The sequence below is a fragment of the Rhineura floridana genome, chromosome 2 (genome assembly GCF_030035675.1).
Source record: "Rhineura floridana isolate rRhiFlo1 chromosome 2, rRhiFlo1.hap2, whole genome shotgun sequence".
Classification (NCBI taxonomy): domain Eukaryota; kingdom Metazoa; phylum Chordata; class Lepidosauria; order Squamata; family Rhineuridae; genus Rhineura; species Rhineura floridana.
In genome coordinates this window covers 25,122,617-25,134,077 of record NC_084481.1, presented here as the reverse complement: position 1 = coordinate 25,134,077, position 11,461 = coordinate 25,122,617, and the positions used below count along the sequence as shown (strand labels likewise).

Genomic DNA, 11,461 nt, shown 5'->3' with positions numbered 1-11,461 from the left:
GGAAATAAGCATTTCCCTTTGGAAATATTCAATTCAGAATAATTTTAATTTGTATTTATTAAACCCAAATTAAATCTGAATTGGGATGTATCGTGTCTATTTTTCTTTTGGATTAAATGAATGCACATTTCCTATTGATTTCAACAAGACTAAAGTCTCATTAACTTAGCCAGGTTCTAGATCAACCCACAGTGTTACATTTCTGAAAGACCACCTCCATCCCTACCAACCAACCTTTGGGAAGGGCTGTAGCTCAGTGGTAGAGCATCTGCCTTGAATGCAAAAGGTCCCAGGTTCAATCCCTGGCATCTCCAGATAGGCCTAGGAGAGACTTTCTGCCTGAAATCCTGGAGAACAGTAAGTGTACTGAGCTAGATGGACAAATGGTCTGTCTCAGTAAAAGGCATCTTCCTATGGTCTTACCTTCTCAGGTATTAAGATCTGCAGAGGGGTCTCTCTTGGTTAGTCTGCCACCCTCAGAAATGTGGGGAATGGCGGCCCAGGAGAGGGCTTTCTCTGTTGCAGCCCCTGAATTATGATACTCTCTCCCCACAGAAGTGTGCCTAGCATCTTCATTGTACAGCTGTTGCCATATGCTGAATGTGCACTTCTTTCTCCTGGTCTTTGACTGTTAAGTTATTTTGTTTTGAGGGCTCCTCCTCTTTTGTTTGAATTTATACCATTCTGTTCCATTTGGAATGGTTTTTACTGGTTTTATAATTGTTGATAGTTTTATTTGTTTTTATGATTATATATTATATTGTTGTAACCCACCTTGGGACCTTATCATGAATGGCTGGTAAGAAATTGGACTTCCGGGAAGGGTGACTTCGCTTGTGCCTGCTTTTGAGACGGGCTCCCGCCTCAAAAGAAGCTTATTCAGATATAAATCAGTCAGAACATTTTTTTTTTGACTGATGAAATTTCTCCCGGGCAGGGAGAAATGTAGAGATCAACCTCAAAAGCCTGTTTTTGTTGGGAGGACTGGATTTCATTAATTTATGAGAAAAGGTCCAGCCAGCAATGCCGGACGGACTTCCGAACAAGCTCTATCTGATTAATGTGATACGTTTATCTTTTCTTCAAAGAGAAAATGGACTAACAGGCAAGCACCCTTCTTTCTATTATTTTTTTTACTTGGTTTAAATTGTTGCAGCAAAAAGAGATTTGTCAAATGAATCAGCTTTAAAGAACTTCTGGGTGAGCTATAACTCTTCTCTGTTATTCACGAAATTAACAGCTTATCTCTGTTTCTATTGCAAAAAGCTGTCCTGGAAGTGCATTCTAAAGATATAAACAGAAGAGGGATTTCTATTCCGAGGAACATTATATTGTCTGGGACTATTCTCTTTTTGGTCTATTTTATTTTGACGAATCTGCTTCTTCACGACGCCACTAACTGTTTTGATGCTGGGAACTAAATTTGTTTTGTATTCTTGAACATAGAGAGATAAGGCAGGCTGCTCTGTTTATACTGTGATGTCATCAAGCCTGGAATATTGTTGCTGAAATAAGAAGTGGTTCTTCTTTATTTTTGTTTTGTTTTGTTTTCGTGGTTTTAAAAATGGCAATCAAGAAAGTGGCTGAGAATCTGGAAGTAATTATGTTTCAGAAAATAATGGATGAGATTGAGATAACGAAACAAACCCTGCGACAGGGCAGTAAGGAGCTGAAAATTGAATTGAGCAAAATGACGCAGGAGCTTAAAGAAATAGGGGATCCTGTGAGAGAGGAGAATGAGATCAGAGATGAGAAAAGAAAAAATAAAGGGAAGATACAAGCCCTGGAGATTGGAACAAATGTGGAATTGGAAAAAGATCTGGAGTTTATGGATATTAGAAATAAAATCTACTGTTTGGAATTTAACGTTATCTCTGAAGAAATTAATGAAGATATTAGAGATAAAGTTATCAATGGCTTGGATAATCTTCTGGACTGGAATGACGTGATGGAGCTTGATATAGAGAAAATCTATGGAATTAACTGCAGCCATGTGACAATGGAAAAACTCTCAAGAGATGAGCCAGTGCATTTTGTAAAAAAGAAGAACAGAGATATGACTTTACAACAATATTTCAGCAACTTATTCAGAATTGATGGCAAGAAAATATTTGGGATAGAGGAAATTCCCATCAGACTCTTATTATATGACTATGGCTATGACAGCAAGATTATTATGGAATACTGATAATGGAAGATTGGACACTGAAATTACTGGATTTAACAGGACTATTGAAGATGGAAGATGGAATTAATATGGATAATGGAATAATGGCTATTGAAATTATTGGACCTAACAGATTTTGATGAGATGGATTAATCGATATATTTATTTGGACTATGGTTATGACAATAAGATTATTATTATTATTAACGAGATGGATTAATCGACATGTTTATTTGGAGAAAAATTGATAGATATATTTCTTAAAGAATTGAAACCTCTCTTTGACTTTTTGTGGAAAGAATAAAGTAATGTTTATGAGATTTGATGATTAATTAAGATAACTACTGGAGGAAAGTGATTTTATAATATAATTTAAGAGACAGGATTGTTATATATTGTAGACCTATAACTGATATGATCTGCGACAAATGGGAAGTCAACATTTTATTTTTTTGTTTAATCATTTTTATTTTGTTTTGTTTTTTGTCTTTGAATGTTTTATGATTTTGTTTTGTATGTTTTATGAAAATTTGAATAAAAATATTGTAAAAAATAATGAATGGCTGGTAAGAAATCATATTACTAAAATAAAATAATGTACACATGAATCCACCCTAAGATACTGGGGATTTTTGTCAAGTATTATACCTAACCATGAGGAAAACTATTCTGTACATTTGGGCCCAGGAGAACTGGGCTCAGAAACTTAATTTTCCTCCTTGTATTTTCCTCTCTGCTTTCCCCCACCTTTTCTATCATATTTTCAAGCTGCTGGGGAAAAAAAAAAGCCTTTGGCAAAGCTAAAAATGTATTTCCAATAAAGCTAGGTAGCTCACTTGCCTGCTCCCTCCCTCCAGTTCTGTGGATCCAGTGATTATGCTTTTGTACCTGTATGGTCAAGGACAGACTTTTTTAAATCATAGCAAATATTGCCACTTTTTCATATGTGACAAAGCCAAGTGGTTCTCTTACAGAACAATTTATTTTGGTTCCAGGAGAATTAAACAAACCAAAGGCTGCAGCGAACTTTTCACCACAGGCTAACTCAGCTGAATAATTGCTTGTAAACTCAGGAGGCAGTGGGGTTGCTTGGATGGCTTGCCTTATATACTGGATTATGGGCTCTTGCATTTTAGGTCACTGGTTCAACTACTGGACATTTAAGGGTAAGCTGCTCTTGTTATTTGACTGGTTAATCTGTTCCATGAGAGGTCCATGGTTGTAACCTTTGTGTCCAAGATTCCCTGTTAGTATAAAATGTCCTGGTCCAAAGAAGTGTTTTGTAGCAGCTGAACAGACTATTTGCTAAAGCAAACATCTTGGGGATAGCTCAGTAGTCCAGCACATGCTTTGCGCACAGAAGGTCCCAGCTTCAGTCCCTCACATCTTTCCAGTTAAAATGTATGAGGTCAAAGTTAAGGATGAACAAATCTGTCTATCGGTGTCAATTTTGCATGTGTTCATTCATAAATTCATTCCATCCCCTCTCAGCACTAATGTGCATTAAAAAAAAAAACTGCATGGAAATTTGTATTTAAATACTTATTTTATCTGAAGGAGGTACTCTATTCTTAAATGCACATTTTAATGTATATTGGTACTTTTTAAAAATCCAAAAGCTGTATCACAAAATCCGGAGATGTGCAAAATCCAAAGGATAATTCTAATCTACATGTTAATCTGGGAGGCATGGATCAATTCACACCATAATTCACAGAAATCATATTCCTCAAGGATCCCTAGTAAAAGTGATGAGAAAAACCTCCAACTAGGACCCTGGAGAGCTGCTGCCAATCAGAGTTTAGAATCATAGAACAGTAGAGTTGGAAGGGGCCTATAAGACCATTAAGTCCAACCCCCTGCTGAGTGCAGGAATCCAGTTTAAAGCACACCTGACAGGTAGCTGTCCAGATGAATGTCTTCAGTGTAGGAGAGCCCACCTCCTCCCTAGGTAATGGGTTCTATTGTCGTACTGCTCTAACAGTTAAGAAGTTTTTTCCTGATGTTCAGCCAAAATGTAACTTGAGCCCATTATTCCGTGCCCTGCACTCTGGGATGATCAAGAAGAGATCCTGGCCCTCCTGTGTGACAACCTTTCAAGCACTTGAAGAGTACTATCATATCTGCCCTCAGTCTTCTCTTTTCAAGGCTAAACATGCCCAGTTTTTTTCAGTCCAACATCATTTGGAGGGTACCAGGTTTGGGAGGGCTGATCTGATCACGAATAAACCACTGCCTCCTTGCTGGATTACACACTGTTGGTACCTTCAGCCTGATGCTACCCCAAGTATACACACAAGTTTGGCAGTTGTCTAATCTAGTGATGGTGCGGTTGGAAAGAACAAACAAAAAGCATTCAAGTGCATCAGCAGACATTTCTTTCCTCTTGAGCCATACCGCAAATTATTTTTTTAAAAAAATTGAGTGAGTTTTAAATAAAGTTTGCAGGTTGGGGCAGGGAGGGAAGGTTCTTTTTTAAAAAGAAAATCTAATTGAATTACTCCAGAGAGCAGGTAGATGGTGTTTATACATATAATATTTGGATTGTGGCCATTCTACTTCAGCTTCAGTATTCTCCAGCAAGGACTAACTGTTAAAACGCCACTCAGGACATATCAACCAATACTTGGTCATTAAGCCTGTATAGTAAGGGATTTCATTGGAAAATGAACTGTGATCTTTTAATGTGATAGTTTAGTTCATTAACCCACCAATACCACCTACACAAATCTTTTGTGCTTGAAGGGCAAAGCATTGAATCACATTACACTGCACATTACAATGAGTTACTGTCAAGCACCAGGGACTTTTCCTAAGCTCTAATAGCATAGTCAGGATTGTGTACGTGCAGAAAAAAAAGTTTTGCAGGGATTTCCACCGTCTGAAATAAACATAAGGGCTCCTCCCATTAAAAAAAAGATCAATAGTGTTATACAAGGACATTAGTCATGCTATTGTCAGAGGTGGTGCATTGCAGCATGTAAACTGAGACCCCATCACTGGGCACTTAAGGTTTTCTCTGCTACAATATCTAGAAGGAACTAATGAACACTGGTGTGTTTTTGTTCCCCATTCCAGAAAGACACATGTCGAGAAAGAGAGAAAGAATGAGGGAGAGGGAGGAAATTACAGACTGGCCAGGTTGACAGTTGAGTCTGAAATGTTCTTTGCAAACTATCAATCCAAAATGTCATCATGCTGATTATGGTTAGCTTTGCACAGTGTCCACTTGTTTTGTGAAAGCCTCTCAATTTTTAAGCGTGTATTGGGTCTGTAAGTAATTGCTCATAGAAATATTCAATTAAATTATTGGTTGTTTGGAATGCATCCTGTAAAAAGATAATTGAAACATTGGTGGCCTTGGCATAGGAGTGGCTGATGGTGATTAAAGAATGTGATGGCTTCTGAACTGGGGAGAGCATGGAAGGGAGTTGTTAATAACTTTTCAGTCAACACAAATATTTGTATTTGCTTCTCCGAACATAAGGAAGACAAAAGAGACAGCTGAAATTGGCATGATCCCCAGGAGTGGAGGCAGGAAGGATTAACAGTAAACATAAAAGGCCAAGGCTATCTCAGCCTATCCATAGTGTCCTTTAACATCCTCACATGCAGAGCTATGCCAAGAATGTTCCTGGCAAAAGTCTAAGACTCATAAGAAGAGCTTGCCTTCCAGGATCTCCTTTTCATGTTGCATTGCTTGAGGTTGGGTGAAATTCTCAGCAAGATTTGAATCAAGGCTTGCTCTGGTTAATGTTCAAGATTAAATGCCATGAAAGTATATCTGAATTTGACCTCACTACCATTGATTTCCTAGGCCACAGGATCTCCCCCTCTGGAATCCAAATGGACCCGGCGATTTAACGGAGTGTCCTTCTGGTGAGAAGAATGCCTCCTGGAGGCGGAGCTGCAGGTCCATTCAGACGTATCTGGGTCTTTTGGCTTTGGGGTGATTTTTGGCACTTCTTGGTGTAAGGGTGGCTGGCCTGAAGATTGGGTTCAGGCGGGATTAACTAGAGACTTAACCTTCCTCAATTGTTTCCCTTTTATAGTGGCAGTGCACTTATGGGCAATTAGGCTACAAAATTCTACTGTCCATTTTTGGTGCGATAACATGGCCACTGTTCAGGTGATTAACTCCCTTACATCCAGGAACGCCAATGTCATGTGCTTGGTTAGGGCGTTTGTCCTTCAATGTCTCTGCTTTAATATTCTCTTTTGGGCACGGCATGTCCCGGGCATTGATAACAGCATTGCTGATGCTCTGTCAATGAACCAGATGGAGAGATTTCACCAGCTGGCACCGTTCACCAGAGCTCAGCAGGATGTCGTCTCACCCACACCTTGGGAGATTGGAGAGCGGAGTCGGGGAGGGTGATAGGTTTATCATTTGCCTCCAGCACACTGGCCAGTTATAACAGAGCAGGTAGGGAGCTTCATGACTTTAGGGCTGTCAGAGGCTATCTTCAGTTGTGGCCTATTCCAGTTGATCACTTACTGGAATTCTTTGTGGAAGGTAGACAATGGGGACTTTCAGTCAGAACCCTAAGGGGTAAGTTAGCTGGTCTTGCATTTCTTGCCAAGGCCCGGGGTGTCATGGATTCCACCGAGGATTTCCGAGTGCGGCGTATGTTAGATGGTTGGACTAGGGAGCACCCCTCTCCCCTTATGCTAGACGACCTTTTTCACCACAACTACTCCTAGGGTTGTTGGAGCAATGGAAAAACTTATGTTCTTCCCCCTTTGAGATGTGTTTGTTTCACACCACTGCCCTCACATTGTTTTTTGGGGCATTTAGGATAGGAGAAGTAGTGGCCGGTGGCGTAAGGGCCAGACAGTGGTCTTGTCACCTGCACTGCAGGAGGACATTTACCCCGTTAGGGCACTGGACCGTTTTATGTTGATTCGGGGATCTGGGCCTGGTTATCTGTTTATACACAGAGGGAGTTCCCCTCTGACAAGGTTGTCCTAGACATGACATGCTCAACATTCTTTTCCATTTGAGTACTTATTTGTCTGTTTGCTACCTGTTATGCTTAGCAGAAAGTCACGGTATATTATATGTCTAATTATCAACATGAAGGAACCCTCTTCAGGTGTTAAAAATCCAGGAAAGTTACCATGGGATTATGAAAGTGCTAGTTCTGCCCCATTCCACTGAACCTTCAGTCACCTTTCAGCTCACAGAAGATGACTGTCCGGCCTTCCAACTTTGGCATGCTCTTCCCCATGTTATATGGGAGTCACCCGCAGTAGGGTACTTCCAAAGACTGTTAAACATTTGTTTGCTCAAGCTTACCCGACTAGGTGAGCAGCCTACTTTAAATATTGTGTGAAAGGATGGGTGAATCTTACCATTTCAGTTTTCCGCAATTTCTCATTTTTTCCAATTTTAAATTCAGTTCTCCACATTTCCACACCAATTTGTAATTGTTTATTGTTTATTTTTAAAAAAAGTTCTCATGAAAATACATTACCATTTTGGTGAGAATTGCTCCCAACATACATATGTTTGTATGCACCTTTGCCTAATATAGATATATTTGCAAAGCAATTTCCCCTAAAACAATGCATTTTTGTATATTGTTACAAATTTTTGTATATTGTTACGATCTGCAGCATTCAAGGCCTACATGAGGTTTTAGTTTATCATTGTTCTTGGTTAATTGTCTTTTTGTTTTCTTGTTTGCAGGTTTTTAGCCGCCTTCCAAGCCCAGCACACATAGTTTTATGTGGGCACTCCATCCTCTTTTGGGCCCACAAGAGGGCAAGTTTTTCAACAGCAGAGATGCAGCTACGCCTCTCAGCCTGGGCAATGGTTGGTTGGAGGGAGAGGAGAGGAATAATGTGGGGAGGATTTATCCCCATCTTGTCACAGATATGAGAAGAGGGTCCCATTTCTCACATCCTTCTTATTCACTTAGGTGAAAACAACCTGGTGCAGTGGCCAGCGGTGGACATGCTGCACAGGGTAACACGCGATCTCCATTGGATGTCACACCATTTTCCGGATGTTTTTGTGGTTTGGTCCAATTTGCTTGAAAGACAGGTTTGAAGGGGGCAATCAATCCTAGCAGGATAGACTGGGCTAGGCGATGGGTGAACAGGGGTGTTCACAAGTTGGTACTAGACATGGGGTGGGCTTTCATAGGGGATGCGCTACGATGCCCCATGGTTGTTTAGGGATGATGGCATTCACCTTTCTGATATGGGCTGTGATATGTTTTTGGAGGACATGCAGAGAGGCCTTCGGGACATTTTCCTGGTGTGTAGAGGCGAACAAGCTGTGGCTGATGGCCTCTTGTGGCGTGGAGTTTGGGCAGGTGATGAGGTTGGAAGGTAAGAATCTGTGTACTGAGGCATTCTGGGTTTTGGGGGGTACCCTCTAGGAATCAACTAGGCTTGAGGCTGGGATATGACACGGGAGTGCCCCTGGTGGTCTGGCTTGGGCATTCGGGTGAACGCCAGTACAGATGTTCAGGTTGGGTACACACCTAATGCTGGCCTAGCAAGGAGGAAGGTTTTCCTCCTCATCCTTGGCTGGGGAGCCACAGCCGATGGCTGGTTAGATGCCCAGGGTGTTTGGGGGGGGGAATTACCTGCCCCTGAGATTGGCAAAGGACTCACCTGCCAGGAAAGTTTAAATTGGTTTGATTTGGTTGATTGGCCGGCATGTTCTCCAAAAACTTTCTTATATTTTAATAAAATATAACATCATCCCAACATATGTGTCCTGAGATCTTTATGGGTGTGGGGGCAATGGGTGTGTTTTATCTACCTCCATAATCAGAGAAAGCATGCTTCTGAATATCAGTTGCTGGGAATCACATGTGGGGAGAGCACTGTTGCACTCAGGTCCTGCTTGCAGGCTTTGCATGGGCCTCTGGTAGGCCACTATGAGAATAGGATGATGGACTAGATGGGCCTTTGGCCTGATCTAGCAGGGCTGTTCTTGTGTTCTGATGTTAACCCTTTTATCTGACTTGTATGGAGTTTAAATTATGGTGCAGTGCTCACATTTGTGTTCCTCTGTCTGCAGTCTGACGTGATACCATCCAAGAACAGCTGTGCCATGTGATATTTCTGAATGTATAGTCTAGCCTTTCCCCAACCTGGTGCCCTCCTGAAGTTTTGAACCAGACTTCTCCTCACTATGGCTGTAATGGCTGGAGCTGATGCAAGTTGAAGTCCTAAACCTCTGGAACACACCAAGTTGAGAAAGGCTGTCAAATGCTAGAGATAGTTTAAGAGCGTAAACCTCGGCCTGTTTACCTAAAAGTAAGTCACACTCTGCTCAGTGGTCTTTACTCATTAGTTAGTGTGCTTAGGATTAAAGGGAGAGGCAAAATATTCAGAAGAGGAGGATCTCTTAATGCTCATTGGTATAAACTTGATTTGAATATGTCTAGAGACCATGTAATTCATACCAAGAACACTGATCACGACATAAATAGCCAGAACTTTACTGCAGTGTCCTTGGACATTTGTCAGCACTGCAAAGTGGCTACATTACAGATACTACCATTCATTTGAAGCAAGGACTTCACATATTGATTCAACATACACAAACTCCTTATTTAAATAAACACCACCAATAAGGACCTTCTCACTGGGAAGAAAATCTGTTCAGAGTTGGAAAATGAGAGTGTACTTGAACCCCATGCTAATAGGGGTCTTTAGTCACAGCCCACAGTAAATATGGCTGATTGAACAGTTTGCTGCAATTAATTTAACCAATTAATTTAAGCCCACCAAGAGAAAATAACTTTCAGGAATGTATTTATTTGCAGTTGTTTCTACAAACACACCGCTGGCTAGGGATATGTCATAGAGTACTTGCTGTTAAATGGTCATTCATTATTTACTGTCTGCTGTTCAAGCTCCTTGATGTACCACTGCAGCCATATGTTTAGCACTAGCTGAGTTTCCCCAGTACTGTGGCCTCTGACACTTTATCAGCAGAGAGGAGGGGCTGGAGGAAGAATTATCCACCCTGCCTCTCTCCCCTCCCTCTGCTGATGCAGCACAGGGAAGCAGTGCCATAAAACAACAAAACAAATGTCAAATATAAACACACCTTAACGACTGGATAATGTTTATTTTTTTGGAGATATGTTAAAGAAAATGAAATAGGAAGGGAAAATAAGGCTAAATGTTTTGGAGAAGTATATCCTGTTTAGTCTAATAAATCTGTGGATAATGAATGCCTATGTGTGTGGTGGTGGCAGGCAGTGTTGCACACTGGCCCCATCTCTGACCTGCACATGTTTATCTGAATCCCTAAACACAGACTCCACACAGTATACACTTTTCTTTGGGGATATGTATTTATTATTTATTTATCTATTATGAAAAGGTATACCCCACCCTTCAATCAGGTTATCTACAAATCTACTAATAAAAATAAAACATGAACCAGAAAGAATAATAAAGGGTTGTATTCAAGTAAGTCCTACACAGACTAGACCCTTTAAAATGAATGAACAAAGCTAGTTGTGTCTATTAACTTCAATGGGTCACCTCTGAGTAGGGCTAGCAATGAATACCACCCAGAGATTGCACACAGAGAGCCTACATGTGGTGAGCTTGTACGTACACCAGTTCTTTGTAGAATACAATGGATGGTAAATGCTGGACTACAACTTCCATCATCCCTGAATGCATACAACAAACAAGTCAATTCTGCAAATATTAACTTTCACCCTTTCCCAGGAGCCGCTGTGCATTCTTCTGATGAAACTGTAATGAGACAATTCTATAGATGGAGCCAGCATGGACATTGCCAATCCTGTTGATGGGGCGGGGGAAAGCCTCTTCTCTTGTGGACCTCTTGGAATGAAATAAAAGCCACCCCTCTTGTAACCTGAGCAATTGCAGAAGAGGATAATTGATAAGGTGAATGGGAGGCTATGGTGACCCTATGAACCAGCAACTCCAACAGCACTTGTTATAAACCACCCTGTTCAGATCTTGTAAGTTCAGGTCTGTGGCTTCCTTTATGAAATCAATCAGTCTCTTGTTTGGTCTTCCTCTTTTTCCTCTTTGGTCTTCCTCTTTTTCTACTTCCTTCTGTTTCTCCCAGCATTGTTTTCCCATTTCTTTTAAAGCATTCATAGCTTTTCATGATCTACCCAATCAGGCTCTCTAAAGAAGCCCAGTGATGAAAACAGTTTGATACCTACCATCCTTACCCTGAAAGAAGGAAACAGCTGGATTCTGAGGGCTTACCCTTGTAACACTGGGATTGACAATTCACAGGGTGCCATAGGATAAGGTTCATGCATGTAGCACCAT

The 11,461-nt window shown here is 40.9% G+C and overlaps 1 non-coding gene across 1 annotated transcript; it reads left to right on the top strand.

Moving 5' to 3' along the window:
* The first annotated feature begins 245 nt into the window (after positions 1-245).
* TRNAS-UGA (transfer RNA serine (anticodon UGA)) lies at positions 246-314 on the top strand. The gene has a single exon. It is a non-coding gene; the product is annotated as a tRNA-Ser (tRNA).
* Positions 315-11,461: the final 11,147 nt, after the last annotated feature.